Here is a 23132-nt window from a genome sequence, read left to right on the forward strand (position 1 = left end):
TATCCGGATCTCAAATCTATCTTGGAGAACACAGTAGCTCCCTTCCATTGATCAAACAAATCATCAATTCTAGGCAGTGGATACTTGTTCTTAATAGTCATCTTGTTAAGCTACCGAGATAATCTATGCACAATCTCATCAAACCATCTTTCTTTTTCACAAAGAGCACTGGTGCACCCCGTGGTGAACAACTAGGTCTTGCAAAGCCTTTCTCTGTTAGTTCCTGCAACTAAACTTTCAATTCTCACAATTTTATTGGAGCCATTCTATAAGGAGCAATAGAAATGGGTGTTGTTACTCGGAACCAATTCAATACCAAACTCAACTTCTCTGATAGGAGGCAAACCTAATAGTTCTTCCGAAAACATATCAGGAAACTCACATATCACAGGCATTGATTCAATTTTCAACTCTGGATCTTTAGTATTCAACAAAATCAAGATAAGCTTCATATCCTTTTCTTAAGCATTTTTTAGCAGACATAACAGAAATCATGGCAATTGAATTATCTGACTCATCTGAATTAACCCAAAGAATTTCACCATTTTCATTTCAACTCAATGAATTTCTTTCAAGAATTCACTATCACGTCATGTGCAGTCAACCAATCCATACCAAGAATCACATCAAACTCATCAAATGGCGATAGCATGAGATCGACCGGAAAACAGTAACCTCTAATCATCAAAGGGTAATTTTTACATACTTTGTCTACTAATACATACTAACCCAATGGATTCGATAATTTAATCACAAATCTCGTAGACTCTACGGACATGTTCATACTTGGCATCAATTTCATGCAAACATAGGAATGGGTCGAACCAGATCAATCAAAGCAATAACATTAACATCATGAAGAGAACATGTACCCGTGTTTACATCGGGGAAGGATGCCTCTTCATGAGCACGGATAGCATAGGTCCTTGTAGGTGTTCTAACATTTGGTCTCGCTGCTAAATCTCTAGATGCACCTCTACGTACCCCTATTCCTGAACTTCTCTAAGGTCTGCCTCTAATGGGAGCATTGCCTGATCTTACACTCAGTATTACCTCTCTTTTAACCATCTCAGGACACTCCCGAATGAAATGATCTGATACACCACATTGGAAACAACCAGTCTCAGTTGCTCGGCATTGACCTGGATGACGTCGACCACATTGAGTACACTCAGGTCTATCAGGCTGAATACTGCCAACACTTGCAATTGATGTGGTCTGAGCTTTCTGACCTATAAATCTTCTACCTCTGTTTCGGTTAGAATACCCTGCTGAAAAATTAGATCTCGCAGAGAACTCTCTAAACCTCTTGCATGTAGACTGAAAAGACTTGCTCATCTATCTTTTCTTCGTGTCTTACATCTCAATTTCAGCTTTACCCTTTTCTTTTAGCAACTCCTCTGCCTTACAAGCTCTTTCAACTAAAATGACGAACTCTTTTATTTCTAAAACACCGATTGACAGTCGAATATCATCATTGAGCCTATCTTTAAATATCTTGCACATAATAGCTTCAGTAGACACACACTCTCGAGCATAATTACTGAGTTTGACAAATTCATGTTCATATTCAGTCACTATCATCTTACCCTGCTTTAGTTCAAGGAATTCTTTTCTTTTTTGGTCGATGAACTTCTGACTAATGTATTTCTTACGGAACTCCTCCTGAAAGAAATCCCAAGTAACCCTCTCTTTCGGTACTACTGACACAAGTGTCTTCCACCAATGGTAGGCCGAGTCTCGTAAAAGTGATACAACACACTTCATGCACTCTTTAGGTGTGTAGGATAACTCATCGAAGACTCTAATAGTATTCTCGAGCCAAAATTCAGCTTTCTCTACATCGTCATCTTTAGCAGCCCGAAACTCTTCGGCCCCTTGCTTTCTAATTTTATCAACTGGTGGCTTTTCTCTTCTGACTGTATGTGTGACTAGGGAAGCTACAAGGGTAGTCTGAGGACCAAGAGGGGGTGGAGGTCTAACAGCCGGATTCGTATGAACAAACTCGGAAAACCATTCATTCATAGCTTGGAAGAAGGCTTCTCGAGCCCCTCCTCCTTGACTAACTGTAATGGGCCTTTCACTACTATCTAGTGGCACCGTTTCTTCTATGGGAGCGGGCGTGTTACTTTCTACATCATCTGCACCAACTCGTTTGGGATCCATAACTATAAAAGAAAAACATTTTAAAATCGTCAGGAGTCTTCACACTATCAAAATATAAGTATGGCATGTATAGCTGGCTCTTACTCATACTAAATATTTCGAGAACCAACTAAAATCTTGCTCTGATACCAATAAATGTAACACCCCTTAGCCGAGACCGTCGCCGGAGTTGAGCACGAGGCGTTACCAGACTTATCTTACCTGTTCGGGGCATAAAAATTACTTTTTTTAAAAAATATTAATTCGCTCACATTCATCCAATAAATCTTTAAAAAGGGCCTTTGAGGCCCTAAAATATGCAATTGGAATAGTTCAGGACCAAACTGGGAACATTAAAAATTTTCCAATAACTTACACAAATCAAAATAATTTATTTCACTATTCATAATAAAACTATCCATCTGCATAATAGTCACTAAATTAATTATAACTCGAGTTAAGAAACTCAAAATTTAAATCCGTAAATTTTCCCTAAAACTAGACTCATATATCTTTTTACCATAATTTTTCCATAATTTTTGTTTTAGCCAATTAGTACATTTTTATTCATATCATTTCCCCTATTTCGCAGTTCAGCGGACCTGACCTCTCTTCACTAAAAGTTAATTATCTCATTATACAGAATTTAGATAAAATTTTGTTTGTTTCTAATGAAAATAGACTCAATAAGGAATCTAGACATATAAACTATGACTTATAATTCTTTTTTTTACAATTTCCAATTATTTTCCAAATTTGGAATAGGGGATCACGAAGTCACTCTCAACTAGTCTTACAGAAATTTAAATATCTGAGAATATAGACTTCTTTTGCTTGTCTGTTTCTTTCCAATGAAAATAGACTCAATAAGCTTTAATTATATATCTTATTTATCATTTAATTCAATTTCTCAAATTTTTAGTGATTTTTCAAAACTACGCCACTGCTGTTGTTTCCTAACTATTCCATGGCCAACTCTTACTCCTTCATAAATTCTTTGCATCAAACCTCATCTAGGCATACATAATACCAAAACATGTTCTTATTTAGCTATATCATAGGCTAATCATTACCAAGTATTCACATGCCATTCTTTAATCATATCATAAGGACATACACACAAAATAGCCAAGTCCCTATACACGCCATAACTTAAAGTATTTCTAGTCACAAAATACCGAGATAGATCGTTGATAGTATGAGGCGAACTCCGACGTCCTTATGATTTTTCGAGTTGGCTTTCCGATACTATAAAAAAGAGAGAAAAGAAAGGGAGTAAGCATAAAGCTTAGTAAGTTTGCATTTAAATAAATAACAACATTCTAAATGAATTATCAAGATAACCTGAACCTTTCGAACATGGACTTATCTTACCTTCCCTTTGGTACACTCTTTAAATTTTTGGTTGAACCACTTGGAATACTAAGGATACATGGGTACCTTTCCTTTTTAAACTTACCATTTCCATGTCTTGACATGGTCTTACATGGTATCCTTGCCTTATGAACTCACCATTGCCATGCCTTGGCATGGTCTTACATGGGATATTTGCCTTATCGTAGTTTATCAATGCCATGTCTTGACATGGTCTTACATGATTTCCTTGCCTTGTAAAACTTACCAATGCCATGTCTTGGCATGGTCTTACTTGGTATCCTTAAACCCTAATGTCATGACATTTGTATCCTACACATTCCTAAGGTTCAACCGGGACTTTTAAGTATCATTTCTCCGTCAATTCTTGCTTGAATCATCAACAAATAAATTTACAAAATAAATATATAGATGCTGAAAAATAACATCATTAATTATAAATAATAAAACATTGCATTTATTTACCGCAAACTTACCTCGATACAAAATACGATCAAATATTTTGATTTAGTCATCAACATTTTTCTTTCCTCGGTCTAACCCCAAATTTCGTTCTTCTTGATCTATAATAGCAAATTTAACTTATTCAATATTCACATTTATCAAAACAGTCCTTAACTCTAACTTTGGCAAAATTACGATTTGCCCTTAAATTTTTGCATATTTACACTTTTACCCCAAGGCTCGAAAATGAAACTTTATCCCTAATTCTTATGTTTTATGACATGCTGACCATTTATTTACCTACAGCAACATCAAATTCCCACTCTAACATGTACTTATGACCATTAGGTATTTTTACCAATTATGTCGTTTTACTCGTTTTCGCTTAAAATCGGTTAGCTCAAGTCGTTTAACATAATTTCAAGCTTCATATTCTACCATAAAACATCAAAATAAACACATTTCACCTATGGGTATTTTTCCAAATATGAACCCTAGGTTAAATTATTGCCAGAATAAGCTAAATCAAGTTACCGGGACTTCAAAAACGTAAAGAACATTGAAAATGGGGCTTGGAATCACTTACTATGAAGCTTGGAAGCTTGACAAAACCCCAGCTATGAAGAACCCTTGAAATTTTGGCCTAATGAAGAAGATGGGCACATTTTGCCATCTTTTTTTCCTTTTTTTAATCTTTTAATTACCAAGTGACTAAAATACCCTTCATTAAAACTTTAGTTATTTTTATCTATGTCCATTTTTGTCCATTAAAACCTAATGGTCTAATTACCATTTAAGGACCTCTGCTTCAATTATACTCTTCAATTTAATCCTTTAGCATTTAAAACTCATATTTATCAACTTTTTCAATTAAGCCCTAGTAGGTAAATTAAGCATGCTATCTATAAAATTTTCCATCGATACTCTAACACATGCATCTAATCACTCGGTAAATTATAAAAACTAATCAGAATAACTATCTCAGATTCGTGGTTTCGCAACCACTGTTCTGTTTAGGCCCTATTTTGGGATGTTACAGTAGAGTTATAGGTAGATCAGATAAGATGATTTTTGAGGAAATGATACTATAGCCTACAGTGGAGCTTCAGAGTGACCCTATTAATAGTGTAACAATCATTCCTAGATATCATCCACTTGGTGCCCTCCACATAGACAGCAATGAGCCGTGATTTAATTTTTTCGCTGTCATTGTCTAGAGGAATTTGTAGGTTCATTTGGACCATCAGGCAGCCCATATTGTGCATTTATAGACTCGGCATCAAATAGTACTGAGGCACCTCACACATAAATAAAGGCATTTTCAAGAGAAGAAAGATGAGCATAGAATTCCTTTACCACTTGAGGGAAAACATCGTCAGGATAGAAACAGAAAATTTGCCATCCATATTGCTCCATCACGGATGAAATGGCTTTAGTATACTCCATAAAAAGGGCACCTTGAAAAAGAAATCCCTTTTCAAAGCACAAAGGCTGTTTTGAAATCCCTTTTCAAAGCACAAAGACAAATCCCTTTTGGTGGTACTTAGTTTCCACTGCCTTACTAAAGAATGTGCGCAACTATGCAGTAATGGAAGTGGATGGTGTTTGTCGAGCCATGGCAACGAGGATGATAAATATAAGAACAAAAAAGGTGAGACCTTTAAAAGGTTGGGAGAAAACAGAGAGAAAAGTAGTAGAGAAATAAAATGAAGGTAACAGTGAAGAAGAAATTGAATCAGCTAGGGTAAAAACTTAAAGGTAAAGAATCTATGACGTGGGGATAAGAATGGGCCTTAATCATGGTCTGACAACAGTAACAGTAAATATTTAAGCAGGAAAATTGTAATATTGAGTAAATTGAAAAAATGACTAATAAAATGAGTGCAGTTGAGGCCGAGAAACCTAGGTTGTATTTATGTAACACCCCTTACCCGTATTCGACGCTGGAACTTGGTACAAGGCATTACCGGACTTATCATACAAACTTTCGTACAATTTTGAGTCTTCAATTTTCGTCCAAATTAAAAATTTTTGCATTTAATCATAAAGTCCCTAACATGAGCCTACGAGGCCCAAAACATACTTTGGAAGTGGTTCGGGACTAAACCGAGAACTTCAGAAATTTTTACAAAACTTAGAAAATTTTTCACTAAACAAGGGCCACACGCCCGTGTAGCTTGGGACATGCCCATGTGGTAGGCCGTGTCATTACACACGCCTGTGTCCTTAACCCGTGTAACTCTCTGTTTGTCACCCAAGAACAAATTAAAGACACATGGCCAAGTCACATGCCCGTGTGCTAGGCCGTGTGGTCGATTTAAAATTTATGATCTTTCATAAAACAAGTGCAGACTTCATATGCCTAGACACACGCCCGTGCCTGAGGCTGTGTAATACACACAGCTGAGACACACGCCTATGTCTCTACCCGTGTTCTCAATTCTGAGCATTCTATTTCTCAAAATTTAGGTGCAGGGGACACACAGCCTAAACACATTCCTGTGGGCAAGCCGTGTGTCACACACAGTCTAGACACATGCCCATGTGTATACCTATATGGACAAAAATAAGGCTATTTACCAAGCCATTATGCCACCCTTTAATGCACACACATACAAAACATAACAAAACACCAATCCAAGAATAAACATGCAACCAAATTAGCCATAACCAAGACATCAACACATCATTCACATACTCATCAACTCAAATCACGTAAATTCCCACATCCATGAAAGGCATCATCATTTAAATTACTTATACCAATAATAGCCAATTTCAAAAGGGCTTATACAAAATGAACTTTCAACCAATATAAGCCAACACATTTGGCCAAATCAACTATGACACATAACAAAATGACCAAGTCCCCTATACATGCCATAACTCAAAAGGTTGAAATCATTGATACCAAAATAATTGCTGATAGTGTGAGTGGATCTCCAATGGTCTCCGATCCCCGAGCTAGCTCGGTGACACAATAAGATAAGGGAAAGGAAGGGGAATAAGCTATAAAGCTTAGTAAGTTCCTATGCAAATAATAGGCATCATAACCATACATTTAACATACAATTAACATGATGAAAATTAGCATGAATGTTATTAAAATCTTAAAGTCATAACTTACTTAATCACAACCTTACCAAATTTTCATCACATATCGAGCTCATTATGTATGAGTTTTACGTACATACCTGTACTAACTCGCAAAATAACCATAGTCTTTCACGAATTTAACATTCCCGTTGAACATTTGGAATATTAACAGATACTCGAAAATCTTGTGCAAAAGTGCCATATGTGTAGCCAAAGCTACCTCACATCTCATAATACATATAGGCTTGTTTTCAAAGCTATTCTCGGGCTAGCTCACACAAGCTATTAGTCAGGACGTAGCTACACAGTGCTACTTACACAAGTTGTCAGGTATCTGTAACATATGCTAGCATACCCAACCACTGGTAGGACGTATGAGACCAGCACTCGGATCAAATAAACATATGGATTCCTAGTGACATGTCACTCGTATCCTATTCTATTCCTAAGGTCCAACAGGGATTTCTCACTTGTCAGAACTTTTGTCGAATACGTCCAAATAGTCAATCAAAATGCATACAATATTAAAGCATTTAAAACATAATTATAACAATGCATTATTTACATACGAACTTACCTCAGTACAAAAATAGTAGAATTTGACCTAATTGTCAAACACTTTACTTTTCCCCCGATCTAGGTCCGAACCTCATTTTTCTTCATATATAATAACAGATTTAATTCATTTAATACTCACATTGTTCAATTCAATCCAAAAATCATATTATGAAAAAATTACATTTTTGCCCTTAATTTTTCACATTTTTACAATTTAGTCCCTAGGCTCATAAAAGAAATGTATTCAATTTCTTCAAAACCCAAGCCTAGCTGAATTATTTTTATACTTATACTAGCCTAAATTTTTCACTTAATCACACTTTTACTACTTATTTTATAACATTTAAAAATAGGTCCTTTTTGACATTTTTACCGAAAATCACTTAGCAAAAGTTGCTTTTCTAACAACAAACATGCATTTTCTACCATTAGCCATCAAAATACGCACATGCCTAACATGGTTCAAAACCTAGACCATAATCATACCTCAAATTAGTGTTAGAAATAGGTAGATCGAGTTACAACGACTTCAAAAATGTAAAGAGTATTAAAAACGGGGCAAGAACGGACTTACAATCGAGCTAGGAAGATGAGCAAACCCTAGATATGGAGACCCCTTCAATTTTAGGCACAAGGGACTAATTTGAAGAAGATGATATCTTTTATTTTAGTTATTTTGGCTTTATTTACCAAATGACCAAAATACCCTTCATACATAACTTTAAAAATTTCACCTCATCATGTCCATTTTTGTCCATCTAATTAACAAATGGTCTAATTACCATCTAAGGATCTCTAATTTAAAATCTCACATCAAATAAACATCTTTAGGATATAGAACTCAAGTTTTGCACTTTTTGCAATTTAGTTCTTTTTTCTAAATTAAGTACTCAAACATCAAAATTTTTGAATAAAATTTTCACAGAATCATTTCATAAAACTATAGACCATAAAAATATAATAAAAATAAATCTTTCTACGTCAGATTTGTGGTCCCGAAACCACTATTCTGACTAGACCCAAAATCGGGTTGTTACAATTTACCTAGACAAAAAGAAAATAGAAGTTAATGAAATTTATTGACTTAACTACAATAAAGAGATTAAAAACTAAATAATTAAATAAATTATGTAAATGGAAAATATTAATCAGTTTGAAAAAATGATAGAAGTTTTATTCCGCAGTATATGAGTGCCAAAATAATGCTTTAGCCGTTGGCCATTGACTTTGAAGGTGGATCTGTGACATCCCTAAAGTGACCCTAGTCGGAAAGCGGTTTCGGGACCACTAAACCGAGTCACAAAATTATTTGAGTATGATAGTTACTGTCTAAATATGTGAAAATGCATGTGTGAATTTTTTTAATTCTTTGATTTAGTTAATTTGAAGGTGAATTGAAAGAAAAAGGACTCATGTGAAAGGATTTAATTATATGTGGCTAATTTTAAGAGGTTAATAAAGGAATGAAGTAAAATAAATGGAGTTGCATGTCAAATAACCCATTTGACAAGGTTAGTGGCCGCCATGACAAAATTATGGGCAAGGAACATGTTTCCAACATGTTATGCTAGTGGTGTATGTAGGAAGCCATAAATAATAGCTAGCATTAAAGAAATGAACAAAAAATGAGCATGGATGCCCCCATTGTGCCGTAACTAGAGAGAAAAACAAAAAAAAAAAGAAGGAAAATGCTCATTCTATTCTCCATTGCCGTGGCTTGAAGGAGGAATAAGAAGGAATTCTTTTGTGCATGATTTGGCTTGGTTGATGCTTAGGAAGAGGTAAGCACTTTGAAACCCTTGGAAATTTAGATGTAAATGAGGTGATTAGTTCAAGTTCTATTCATTCCATGGATTAAATTTGGTTGTTTGGAGGTTTGGTATTTGGCCAAGTAGTTGAAGCTCTTGGTACATATATTTTTCATGAAAGTTGAAATTGGTTTGTTCATAAGGGAGGGTGCGAATGTGGCCAATGAAAGGCCTTGATGAACTATATATGTGGCTTGGGTTTATGATATTCGGTTAAGGGATATTGTGCTAGCAAGGTTGGTTTTATATATACATGTAAGTTACTTTGTATATGATGTTTAGAAAAAAAAAATAGTGAAGGGCAAAGTTAATGATGTTGGATAAATTTTTAATAGAGTTGTGCTTAGGCATTCGGTCATTGATGAGCATTGTGGTAACCTAGTTGTAGTTGCAACTCCTAATTTTGAGATGGAATTTGTACACATACGTTAAGTAAATGGTTAAGGCCAAATGGGGACTATGTGTTTGAAAGAATAAAATCGATACTATAATTGATAGTATAAGTATTCGGCCATTCAATCAAGGGTATAGGTGATGTTAGATCAATTTTAGCACATTCGGCTATTTAGGTATACCCAATCATGATATTGCCTTTGATTGTATAAAATCAACTAAAATGGGTGGTTAGTGAGGGTGGCTATTTAATATACTGAATATGTATATGTGTATGTGTGATTGGATTATTGATAGAATAGTAAATTGCATAAGGCTATTGGCGAATAGCCAAGAACATAAGGTAGCAAGATAAAAATTTTACCACAATAGTTCCGTATGTTATATGATCATTAGAATGTGGATACCAACATATGTACCAAAGCGATTGAATGAGTTAATTTGTTTGTTTAAGCTCAAGATCCTAAAGGAGGCGTCCAACAAGGGAAATCGAAGGTCAACGAGTAGCCGACTTAGAATTATTTGCCCAACACAAGGTAAGTCATTAAGCACATATGTTTGATATTGCTTAAATGATTGTAAAATCTATGCAATTGTGTTTAATGGGATGCTATATATATATAAATGAAATTGTATGTGTATGGAGTGATGACAATTGTTGAATGTAAAAGAAATAGTGAAATGTGTAGAAAGTTTGCTTTCGGCACTAAGTGTCTTGAACAATACGTGTGTACGGTGATTTAGATTGGCACTAAGTGTGCGTGCTGGAAATATATGGCACTAAGTGTGCGTGTTGGAAATATATGGCACTAAGTGTGCATGCTGGAAATATATGGCACTAAGTGTGCGAGCTCGAAGGGTATGGCACTATGTGTGCGGGCTTAAATCGCATGGCACTAAGTGTGCGAAATCGAGTATTAAGCAATCGTGTGTGTGCGTACTCTATATATATATATAAATATCTCCGATCGAACAATTATATGGAGGGTGTGTCTCCATCGAGTTGAGTATGGACAGCGGATCGGGTAAGTACCTTGAGCTCATGACGAATAGGTAATATGTTCATGCTCGGGGTTGAGCTTGGTAAGCTTTAAATCTATGTGATGATTGCAATTGTATGATTGTGGTGAAAATGAGTTGGTGTGTAAAATGCCTCAAATATCTTATTGTATAGAATATGAAATGTTGATGTATGACTTGGTATGAGATTGAACCGAAGGTCCAAGGAACTATGATATAGTTCGATATGGATGGAGTACTTAGCCTCGTTCATTATTTCATGTTGTAATAATTTTGTTAATGGATGGTTGTGGAATGCTTATGGCTTCTTGAGTTATAAACTCACTCGGTGTTTTCTTGTCACCCATTTTAGGTCTCTTGGACTCGTCTCTTGTGTACTCGGAACCGTCGTCAAGTCATCACACCGGCGAACAATCTTTTCGTATTGTCTCCTTAGTCGATCTAGGAGAACATTTGGCATGTATAGGCTATTTTGTTTTGTTGAATTTTGGGTTGTAAACTTTAAGCCATGCGAAAATGGCCTATGTGGTCGGTTGAGTGTGATTCTAAAACCTATAGTCACAAGTCTTAGAAACCTTAATTTTGATAAGGTGGCCATAGCTTGTATTATGTATGATGAATTATAGTTGGCCATGGAAGAATTATGAAATAGTCATTGTTTGCTTTAGTAACAGATGCTGCCAGCAGCAGTGAGGTGAGATTGAAAAATCACTAAAAATAGTAGAAGTAGAATTAAATAGTGAATAAATTATGAAATTGAACCTTGATGAATCTACTTTCATATGGAAGAAACGAAACGGTCATATGAGTCAGATTTTAAGAGATATTCAGGTTTTCGTGAAACAGGGCCAGAACGGTTTCTGGATCCCCTGCTCCGACTTTGACAATTTACCATAAATTATCCAGAGACAATTAGAAGTCATGCCCTATATTCATAGATTCCCCTTTGAGTCTAGTTTCATTAGAAACAAACGGTATGAGCATTGGAGCTCTGTACGAGATGATATCCAGGTCGTAATGCGCAAAGGTCAGTGTAGTCGAACCCTGAAATAGGGTTGACTTTAACTAATAAACTGTACCAATTGGCCCGACCAAAAATTCTAGAAAAAAATGTGTAGATGGAATTATGAGTCTAGTTTCAGGAAAAATTTACAGAACTGGTTTTCGAGTTCGGGAACTCGAGATATGATTTTTAAGGTAACAGTGATGCAGTTAGCTAGCCTGCCTGAATGAAATTCATAATTTCCAAGAGAGAAATAAGGGAAGTAAGCCCTAACACACAGTGGTCAAATCCGGTGGCAGTCACGGGTTTGGGGTGTTACATTTTATTGGTATCGAGCCAGGTTTAGTCGGTTCTAGGACTACCATAAGCGTGTAAGTTTAGCTATACATGCCAAATTGTTAGTGCTAAAAAATGTGATGACTTGACGGTTGAAATTTTTGTTTTGATTAGCAAATGGAACCCGGGGTAGAGACCCTTCGAGATGACGTTGAAAGTGTAGCGGCTGCTCCGCGCAAGGGACACCGCTGTTGAGCCTCGGTCATCCACGAATAATCAAAATGGAGGGCGAAACAAGCCTTCTTCACCATGATGAATGAGTGGGTCGCGTAATATGCCCGAACCAATCCGGCTGTCCAACCATTCCCGAATTTAAATACTCCGCCCCAAGAGCCCGCAATGCCTCCATTCATCGATCCCGTGAGGCTAAGCAAACCACCAGAGACCTGATTAGGAAGCGGGGCTGAGGAGTTCAAGGCCATAATTCTTGATGATGCCGAAAAGGCCGAGTTCGCTTGATAACACCATTAGAGTGTTTGATGAACTCATGCACACCGATGAATGTCTTAAGTGTGCTATATCCTTGTTATGAGACTCACCTACTATTGGTGGAGGACATTAATTTCCATAGTCCCAAAGGAACAAGTTACTTGGGATTTCTTCCAAACGAATTTCGGAAGAAATATATTAGTCAACGGTTCATCGATCAAAAGCGTAAGGAATTCTTGGAGCTCAAGCAAGGCCGTATGACATGATCTCGAATCTGAACATGAGTTCGTAAGACTTAGTCGGTATGCTCGGAGTGTGTGGCTGATGAGGTTGCTATGTGCAAAAGATTTGAAGAAGGATTGAATGAAGATTTAAAGCTACTAGTGGGTATTTTGGAGATAAGGGAGTTCGTAACACTGGTCAAACGAGCCTGCAAGGCGGAAGAACTTGGAAAGGAGAAGAAGAAAGCTGAATTTGAAGCAAGAGATTATCGTAAAAGATCGGCGAGTAAAGCTCCGTTCTCGGTGTAAAGAAGTTCGGGGAGGACACTAATAAGTCGAGGCGCGATCGGGAATTTCCATCGAGCCCGACCATTGACGGACTCGAGCTACTTGATAGCTAGTGTGGGCAATAATCGTCAAGAGAAACCTGAATGCCCCAATTGGAAGACGACACCTAGGTGAATGTTGGGGTAAGTCATTAATAGGGCTGTTATGAATGCGGTTCAAGGACCACTTCATTAGAGATTGCACGAGCTAGATGAGAAGAATAAGATGCAAGGTGCAAGACCTAGTGGAGCGACGGCTGAGGTAGGCCCCAGAATTTACGGAGGTAGGGGTGGTAATTAGAGAGAGCCTCGATACGGTTGTTCGATCCGAGACCCGTGCTCTGCTAGAGCATATGCCATCCGCATACGAGAGGAGGCATCCTCCCCGACGTTATCACTGGTACTTTTACTCTCTTTGATACTAGTGTGATTGCATTGATTGACCCGGTTCTACTCATTCATATGCATGTGAAACCTTAGCATCCAAGAAGACTCTACCGTTGAGTCTCTCGAGTTCGTAATTCAGTGTCAAACCCTTTGGGTCAATACGTACTCGTTGATAAAGTGTGCAAGAGATGCCCCTAATAATTCGAGAATCTGTTTTCCGGCGATCGATGCTTCTACCATTTGATGAATTCAATGTTATTCTTGGTATGGATTGGTGACCGTACATGATGCAAAGGTGGTGGACGCAAAAGGAAAACCATTGATTTGAGGAGTGCAAATAACGAGGTAGTCCGAGTCGAGTCTCTTGATTTAAAAGGAGTGCCGTGATAATATCTTCTATGACCGCTCGGAGATATGTGAAAAAGGGGTGTGAAACATACCTTGCGTGTGTGCTTGAAAGTAAAGAGACGGAAAGGAGTAGTTGAGGCTAGTGTTGCAAATCTTACGAGATAAGCAGTTATATGCAAAGTTCAATAAATGTGAATTTTGGTTGAGAGAGGTTAGCTTTTTGGGGCACGTGGTGTCCGCATCGGGTGTCAGGGTGGACTCGAACAAAATTTCGGCCATAGTCGATTGGAAACCTCCGAGGAATGTTACCGGTTAGGAGCTTTTGGGGCTTGCGGATACTATCGACGATTTGTGAAAGGTTTTTCGATGATAGTTGCACCGATGACGAAACTACTCCAAAAGATGTTAAGTTCGAGTGGTCGAAACGTGTCAAGAAAGTTTCGATCGACAAAGAAACCTATTTAACCGAGGCCCCATGCTAAATACGATTGAGTCCGGCAAAGAGTTTGTCATTTATAGTGACGCATCCTTGCTTGGGTTAGGTTGTGTGTTGATGCAAGAAGGTCGAGTTGTGGCTTACGCGCCGAGACAACTAAAGCCGCATGAGAGAAACTATCCGACCCATGACCTTGAACTAGCGACCATAGTGTTCGCCTTGAAGATATGGCGGCATTACTTGTTTGGAGAAAGGTGTCATATTTATTCGGACCACAAGAGTCTAAAATATTTGATGACTCGGAGAGATTTAAACTGCGACAAAGACGTTGGCTTGAGTTGTTGAAAGACTATGAACTCATCATTGACTATCACCGGGAAAGGCCAACGTGGTGGCCGATGCTTTAAGTCGTAAAGCACTTTTTTGCTTTGAGAGTGATGGATGCTCACCTATCCGTTTCACCCGATGATGTGCTAGTAGTCGAATTAGAGGCCAAACCGTTATTGATTCATCAAGTACTTGAATCTCAGAAGGTCGACGCCGAATTGGTCGCTAAGCGAGCCGAATGTGTTTCGAATGAGGAATCGGAATTTCAGATTGATGACCATGATTGCTTGACGTTTAAGGGTCGATTATGTATTCCAAGGAATTCGGGACTTGTTTCAATGATTTTGAACGAGGCTCACAGTAGTCGAATGTCAGTCCACCCGGGTAGTACTAAAATGTACAATGATCTGAAACGCCAATTTTGGTGGCCCGGTATGAAACGAGACATTTCAGAATTTGTTTCAAAATGTTTAATATGTCAACAAGTGAAAGTGCAACATCAAGTGCCATCGGGATTACTTCAGCCAATCATGATACCTGAATGGAAATGGGATCGAGTAACGATGGACTTTGTGTGCAGGTTACCGTTGACTCAGAATAAGAAAGACTCGGTCTGGGTCATTGTTGATAGACTAACCAAGTCTGCTCATTTTATCCCTGTCCGCACAGATTTTTCGCTTGACAAATTGGCAGAATTATACGTCTCCCAAATTGTTCGATTGCATGGGGTACCTATTTCTATCGTGTCGGATAGAGACCCAAGATTTACATCTCGATTTTGGAAGAAATTGCAAGAGGCTTTGGGTACCAAACGCATTTTAGCACTTTTTCATCCCCAAACCGATGGTCAATCCGAACGGATAATTCAAATACTCGAGGATATGTTGAGATGTTGCATCCTTGAGTTTAGTGGGTCATGGGAACAGTATTTACCCTTGATTGAATTCGCCTACAACAATAGTTTTCAATCAAGCATTAAGATGGCGCCTTACGAGGCTTTATCTTGTCGTAAATGCCGTACCCTATTATTTTGGACCGAACTTAGTGAAAGTAAAATCTTGAGGTTGATTTGATTAAGGATGCCGAAAGCGAAAGTTCGAGTAATCCGTGAAAGTTTGAAAGCTACTTGGATCGCCAAAAGTCGTATGTGGATTTGAGAAGAAAAGACATTGAATATCGGTGGGAGACAAGGTATTTCTCAAAGTCTCACCACGGAAGAAGGTGTTTAGATTTGGTCGTAAGGGCAAATTGGGTCCAAGGTTCATCGGGCAGTATGAAGTATCCGAACGAGTCGGACCGATTAAACTACCGATTAATCCCGCCTCGAGCTCGAAAAGATTCACAACGTTTTCCATGTCTCGATGCTTGACGATATAGATCCGACCCGTCGCACGTAATCGCTCCATCTGAGATTGAGATTCACCTAATTTGAGCTATGAAGAGGAGCCATTAAGATTCGATGCATGAAGTAAAAGAGTTGCGAAATAAGAAAATCCCACTAGTGAAGGTGTTGTGGCATAAACACGGAATTGAAGAAGCCACTTGGGAACCCGAGAACTCTATGAAAGAGCGATACCCAAACCTATTTACGGTAAGATTTTCTGGGACGAAAATTTCTTAAGTGGGGAGAGTTGTGACATCCCTAAAGTGACCCTAGTCGGAAAGCGGTTTGGACTGCTAAACCGAGTCACTAAATTATTTGAGTATGATAGTTCTTGTCTAAATATGTGAAAATGCATGTGTGAATTTTTTAATTCTTTGATTTAGTTAATTTGAAGGTGAATTGAAAGAAAAGGACTCATGTGAAAGGATTTAATTATATGTGGCTAATTTTAAGAGGTTAATAAAGGAATGAAGTAAAATAAATGGAGTTGCATGTCAAATAACCCATTTGACAAGGTTAGTGGCCGCCATGACAAAATTATGGGCAAGGGAACATGTTTCCAACATGTTATGCTAGTGGTGTATGTAGGAAGCCATAAAATAATAGCTAGCATTAAAGAAATGAACAAAAAATGAGCATGGATGCCCCCATTGTGCCGTAACTAGAGAGAAAAACAAAAAAAAAAAGAAGGAAAATGCTCATTCTATTCTCCATTGCCGTGGCTTGAAGGAGGAAGAAGAAGGAATTCTTTTGTGCATGATTTGGCTTGGTTGATGCTTAGGAAGAGGTAAGCACTTTGAAACCCTTGGAAATTTAGATGTAAATAAGGTGATTAGTTCAAGTTCTATTCATTCCATGGATTAAATTTGGTTGTTTGGAGGTTTGGTATTTGGCCAAGTAGTTGAAGCTCTTGGTACATATATTTTCATGAAAGTTGAAATTGGTTTGTTCATAAGGGAGGGTGCGAATGTGGCCAATGAAAGGCCTTGATGAACTATATATGTGGCTTGGGTTTATGATATTCGGTTAAGGGATATTGTGCTAGCAAGGTTGGTTTTATATATACATGTAAGTTACTTTGTATATGATGTTTAGAAAAAAAATAGTGAAGGGCAAAGTTAATGATGTTGGATAAATTTTAGTAGAGTTGTGGTTAGGCATTCGGTCATTGATGAGCATTGTGGTAACCTAGTTGTAGTTGCAACTCCTAATTTTGAGATGGAATTTGTACACATACGTTAAGTAAATGGTTAGGGCCGAATGGGGACTATGTGTTTGAAAGAATAAAATCGATACTATAATTGATAGTATAAGTATTCGGCCATTCAATCAAGGGTATAGGTGATGTTAGATCAATTTTAGCACATTCGCTATTTAGGTATACCCAATCATGATATTGCCTTTGATTGTATAAAATCAACTAAAATGGGTGGTTAGTGAGGGTGGCTATTTAATATACGAATATGTATATGTGTATGTGTGATTGGATTATTGATAGAATAGTAAATTGCATAAGGCTATTGGCCGAATAGCCAAGAACATAAGGTAGCAAGATAAAAATTTTACCATGTCGTTCCGTATGTTATATGATCATTAGAATGTGGATACCAACATATGTACCAAAGCGATTGAATGAGTTAATTTGTTTGTTTAAGCTCAAGATCCTAAAGGAGAGGCGTCCAACAAGGGGAAATCGAAGGTCAACAGTAGCCGACTTAGAATTATTTGCCCAACACAAGGTAAGTCATTAAGCACATATGTTTGATATTGCTTAAATGATTGTAAAATCTATGCAATTGTGTTTAATGGGATGCTATATATATATAAATGAAATTGTATGTGTATGGAGTGATGACAATTGTTGAATGTAAAAGAAATAGTGAAATGTGTAGAAAGTTTGCTTTCGGCACTAAGTGTCTTGAACAATACGTGTATGTACGGTGATGAGATTGGCACTAAGTGTGCGTGCTGGAAATATATGGCACTAAGTGTGCGTGCTGGAAATATATGGCACTAAGTGTGCATGCTGGAAATATATGGCACTAAGTGTGCGAGCTCGAAGGGTATGGCACTATGTGTGCGGGCTTAAATCGGATGGCACTAAGTGTGCGAAATCGAGTATTAAGCAACGTGTGTGCGTACTATATATATATATATAAAATATCTCCGATCGAACAATTATATGGAGGGTGTGTCTCCATCGAGTTGAGTATGGACAGCGGATCGGGTAAGTACCTTGAGCTCATGACGAATAGGTAATATGTTCATGCTCGGGGTTGAGCTTGGTAAGCTTTAAATCTATGTGATGATTGCAATTGTATGATTGTGGTGAAAATGAGTTGGTGTGTAAAATGCCTCAAATATCTTATTGTATAGAATATGAAATGTGGATGTATGACTTGGTATGAGATTGAACCGAAGGTCCAAGGAACTATGATATAGTTCGATATGGATGGAGTACTTAGCCTCGTTCATTATTTCATGTTGTAATAATTTTGTTAATGGATGGTTGTGGAATGCTTATGGCTTCTTGAGTTATAAACTCACTCGGTGTTTTCTTGTCACCCATTTTAGGTCTCTTGGACTCGTCTCTTGTGTACTCGGAACCGTCGTCGAAGTCATCACACCGGCGAACAATCTTTTCGTATTGTCTCCTTAGTCGATCTAGGAGAACATTTGGCATGTATAGGCTATTTTGTTTTGTTGAATTTTGGGTTGTAAACTTTAAGCCATGCGAAAATGGCCTATGTGGTCAGTTGAGTGTGACTCTAAAACCTATAGTCACAAGTCTTAGAAACCTTAATTTTGATAAGGTGGCCATAGCTTGTATTATGTATGATGAATTATAGTTGGCCATGGAAGAATTATGAAATAGTCATTGTTTGCTTTAGTAACAGATGCTGCCAGCAGCAGTGAGGTGAGATTGAAAAATCACTAAAAATAGTAGAAGTATAATTAAATAGTTAATAAATTATGAAATTGAACCTTGATGAATCTACTTTCATATGGAAGAAACAAAACGGTCATATGAGTCATATTTTAAGAGATATTCAGGTTTTTGTGAAACAGGGCCAGAACGGTTTCTGGATCCCCTGCTCCGACTTTGAAAATTTACCATAAATTATCCAGAAACAATTAGAAGTCATGCCTTATATTCATAGATTCCCCTTTGAGTCTAGTTTCATTAGAAACAAACGGTATGAGCATTGGAGCTCTGTACGAGATGATATCCAGGTCGTAATGCGCAAAGGTCAGTGTAGTCGAACCCTGAAACAGGGGTGAATTTAACTAATAAACTGTACCAATTGGCCTTACCAAAAATTCTAGAAAAAAATGTGTAGATGGAATTATGAGTCTAGTTTCAGGGAAAATTTACAGAACTGGTTTTCGAGTTCGGGAACTCGAGATATGATTTTTAAGGTAACAGTGATGCAGTTAGCTAGCCTGCCTGGAACAGAAATTCATAATTTCCAAGAGAGAAATAAGGGAAGTAAGCCCGGTAACACCTCGTGGTCAAATCCGGTGACGGTCACGGGTTTGGGGTGTTACAGGATCCATTTTGTTTGTCTTTGACATCTACTTCTCTATAAGGATATAGCTGACAACTTCAAATGGGCCTGACCATCGAGATTTTAATTTGCCAGAAAATAATTTAAGCCTGGAATTAAAAAGCAAAACTTGTTTTCCAAGAACAAATTTCCGTGGCAAAATTTTGTTGTCATGCCATCGTTTGGTCTTTTCTTTATATAGCTTGGAACTTTCATAAGCTTGAGTTCAAAATTCATTCGTTTGGTTCAGCTCTAGTAAATGATTATTTCTAGTAGATTTCCAATTCATGTGGAATTTCTTGATCGCCCAGAATGCTTTGTGTTCCAGTTCAATGGGCAGGTGGCATGGTTTACCATAAACCAGCTGGAAAGATGACATACCCAATGGTGTTTTGAAAGCCATTTGATATGCCCACAAAGCTTCATCCAATTCTGCCAACCAATCTTTTCGGCTGGGATTGACTACCTTCACTAGAATTTTTTTAATTTCTCTATTAGAGAATTCTGCTTGTCCATTCATCTGGGGATGATATGCTATGGCAATTTTATGTCACACCCCATATATGTTAAGAGCATTGGCAACTAACTGGCGATCGAAGTGGGAACCTTCATCACTGATTAATGCACAATACCAAACCGAGTAAAAATATTTTTATGAAGAAATTTCAAAATTGATTTGGCATCATTTGTGGGTAGAGCAGCAACTTCAACCCACTTGAAGACGTAGTCAATAAAGACCAAGAGGGTGGAAATGGCCCCGTGAAATCAATTCCCCACACATCAAAGTGTTCCATTTCTAATATATTTTGCAAGGGTATTTCATATCTCCTGGATAGATTTCCAGTCCTTTGACAGTGATCACATGCCTTACAGAATTTATGAGTGTCTTTAAACATTGTCAGCCAATAAAAACGAGACAGGAGAACTTTTGCAGCAGTTCGCATGCCTCCAAAATAGCCTCCATATGGTGTTGAATGACAATGATGTAGAATACTCTAGATTTCATCATCTGGAATACATCTTCTAATGATCTAGTCTGCACATTGTTTGAATAAGAATGGCTTATCCTGTAACACCCCAAACCCGGCCTGGAAGTTTGGCTCGAATCTGGCGTGTCACATTGAAGTGTTTTTCGGAAACCATGTTTCCATTAAAAACCCTTCTTAATAATTAAAAACTTGTACCCTTTTTAAACCTTGTTAGGAAACCTCATCTAAATAACAACTTTGTAAAAAATCCTGGCAGTTGCGGAAGCTTAATTTAAAACAAATGCGGTTACGTGATGTTTTGAACAATAGTAGTTTCTTTGGAAAATGGTATTCTAATACTAGAAATTATAAGAACAATAAATAAAATTCCAATTTTGAAATCCAGAAAATTACAACGGCTTTACTACAACCCACATAAAAACATTTAAAAGTAATAATCAAAACTGTAACATAAACAGTGTGTGTGGATTCCTCCGAGCCCCTCGCATGACTCGATCGGTCTAAGGTGGAAATTACGAAAGGTTAATAAGCGGGGTGAGTTTACGAAAACTCGGTGTGAAATCCTCTACTATAAAAAGGAACAGTCAGTCATATAAAAGAATTAAAAGTTGGCCCCAACCCTACTTACAGTTTCAGTATCAATTGGGCCTTAGCCCATTTTAATAGACAGTACCAGATGGGCTTTACCCATTACATAATAAGAAACATTATTAGAACTAGAATCAGAATTAGAATCAGAATTAGTATCAGGTATCAAAATCAAAATCAAAATTAGTATCAGGTAACAGAATCAAAATCAAAATGTGAATGCAATCCCAACCCAGCCTATAACCAATCGCTACGCTCCACCCGTACTAGCCCTACACTCCATGTGGGGAATAGCTCAACCCACCCGCCCTACACTCCACAGTTGTAGCATTGCTGTTCAGTTATCAGATATTGTGACAGAGTCACCAGATACAGATATTGTGGCAGAGCCACCAGAACAGATATTTGTGGCATAGCCACCAGAAATAGATAATGTGGCAAAGCCACTTAATAGAATACGTGGCACAAAGCCATCGATAACTGCATTATGTTAAGCACATAGCCATCAACTAGAGTAACATAACGGCACACAGCCCTAGGTAAATGTGATCGACACAGAGTCGTCAATAACCATATATTGGCACATAGCCTTAGGCAAATACGTTTGGCACACAGCCATAATCAGGTTGGCACAGAGCCATATATAGGTTGACACAAAGCCATAATTAGAAGGCTTTAAGCCATCGGTAGCTGTATCATGTTAGGCACATAGCCATCAGCGACGGTAATATAGTCAGCACATAGCCTCGGGTAAATATGATCGGCACTCAGTCATTGATTGGTCCACAGTCGTCTTGGGCGACCCGTGCGTCCTTATCAAATCAGTACGAATATACGACTCTTAAGCCTTCGGTGGATCCACAGTTGTCAAGCAACCATGCGATCCTAATAGATCAGATCTTCCTTCGTACAAAATCCCAACCCATGCAACATGTCATGTATGCAGAATGTCATGCCCATATTTGAATCAAACAATCACAGTCAAGTCATCCATATACCAACATATATTCACAATCAAATTCATCAACCACACAGTCCAAGTTAGTCACTTGGCCACAAGGGCAAAACAGTCATTTAACACCTTAGGGGCAAAATGGTAATTTTACCCCACAAGGTATTTCGGTAATTCTACCCTACAGGGGTATTGCGATAATTCTACCCTACAGGGGTATTTCGGTAATTCTACCCTACAAGGGTATTTCGGTAGAATCGGTAATTCTACCCTACGAGGGTATTTCTAATTCTACCCTACGAGGTATTCCTAATTCTACCCTCTGTGGGTATTAGGTAATTCTACCCTATAGGGGTATTTCGGTAATTCTACCCTACAAGGGTATTGCGATAATTCTACCCTACAGGGGTATTTCGGTAATTCTACCCTACAAGGGTATTTCGGTAGAATCGGTAATTCTACCCTACAGGGGTATTTCGGTAATTCTACCCTACAAGGGTATTTCGGTAGAATCGGTAATTCTACCCTACAGGGGTATTTCGGTAATTCTACCCTACAGGGGTATTCCGGTAATTCTACCCTACAGGGGTATTCCAGTAATTCTACCCTACAGGGGTATTCCAAGAATTCTACCCTACTGGGGTATTCCTAATTCTACCTATAGGGGTATTTCTAATTCTACCTACGGGTATTGCGATAATTCTACCCTACTGATGGGTATTTCGGTAATTCTACCCTATAGGGGTATTTCAGTAATTCTACCCTACAAGGGTATTTCGGTAATTTCACAAATCAGGGGTATTTTGGTAATTTTACAAACCAGGGGTATTTTGGTAATTTTATTGATCGAGGGTATTTTGGTAATTTTGTAAACCAAGGGTATTTCAAAAATTTTGTAAATCGAGGGTAAAATGTTAATTCTGTAAATTTAGGGTAAGACGGTAATTCTGTAAATCAAGGGTAAAATTGTAATTCTATAAATCGAGGGTAAAATGGTAATTCTATAAATCGAGGGTAAAA

Source organism: Gossypium arboreum, chromosome 1 (assembly GCF_025698485.1).
Source record: "Gossypium arboreum isolate Shixiya-1 chromosome 1, ASM2569848v2, whole genome shotgun sequence".
NCBI lineage: Eukaryota > Viridiplantae > Streptophyta > Magnoliopsida > Malvales > Malvaceae > Gossypium > Gossypium arboreum.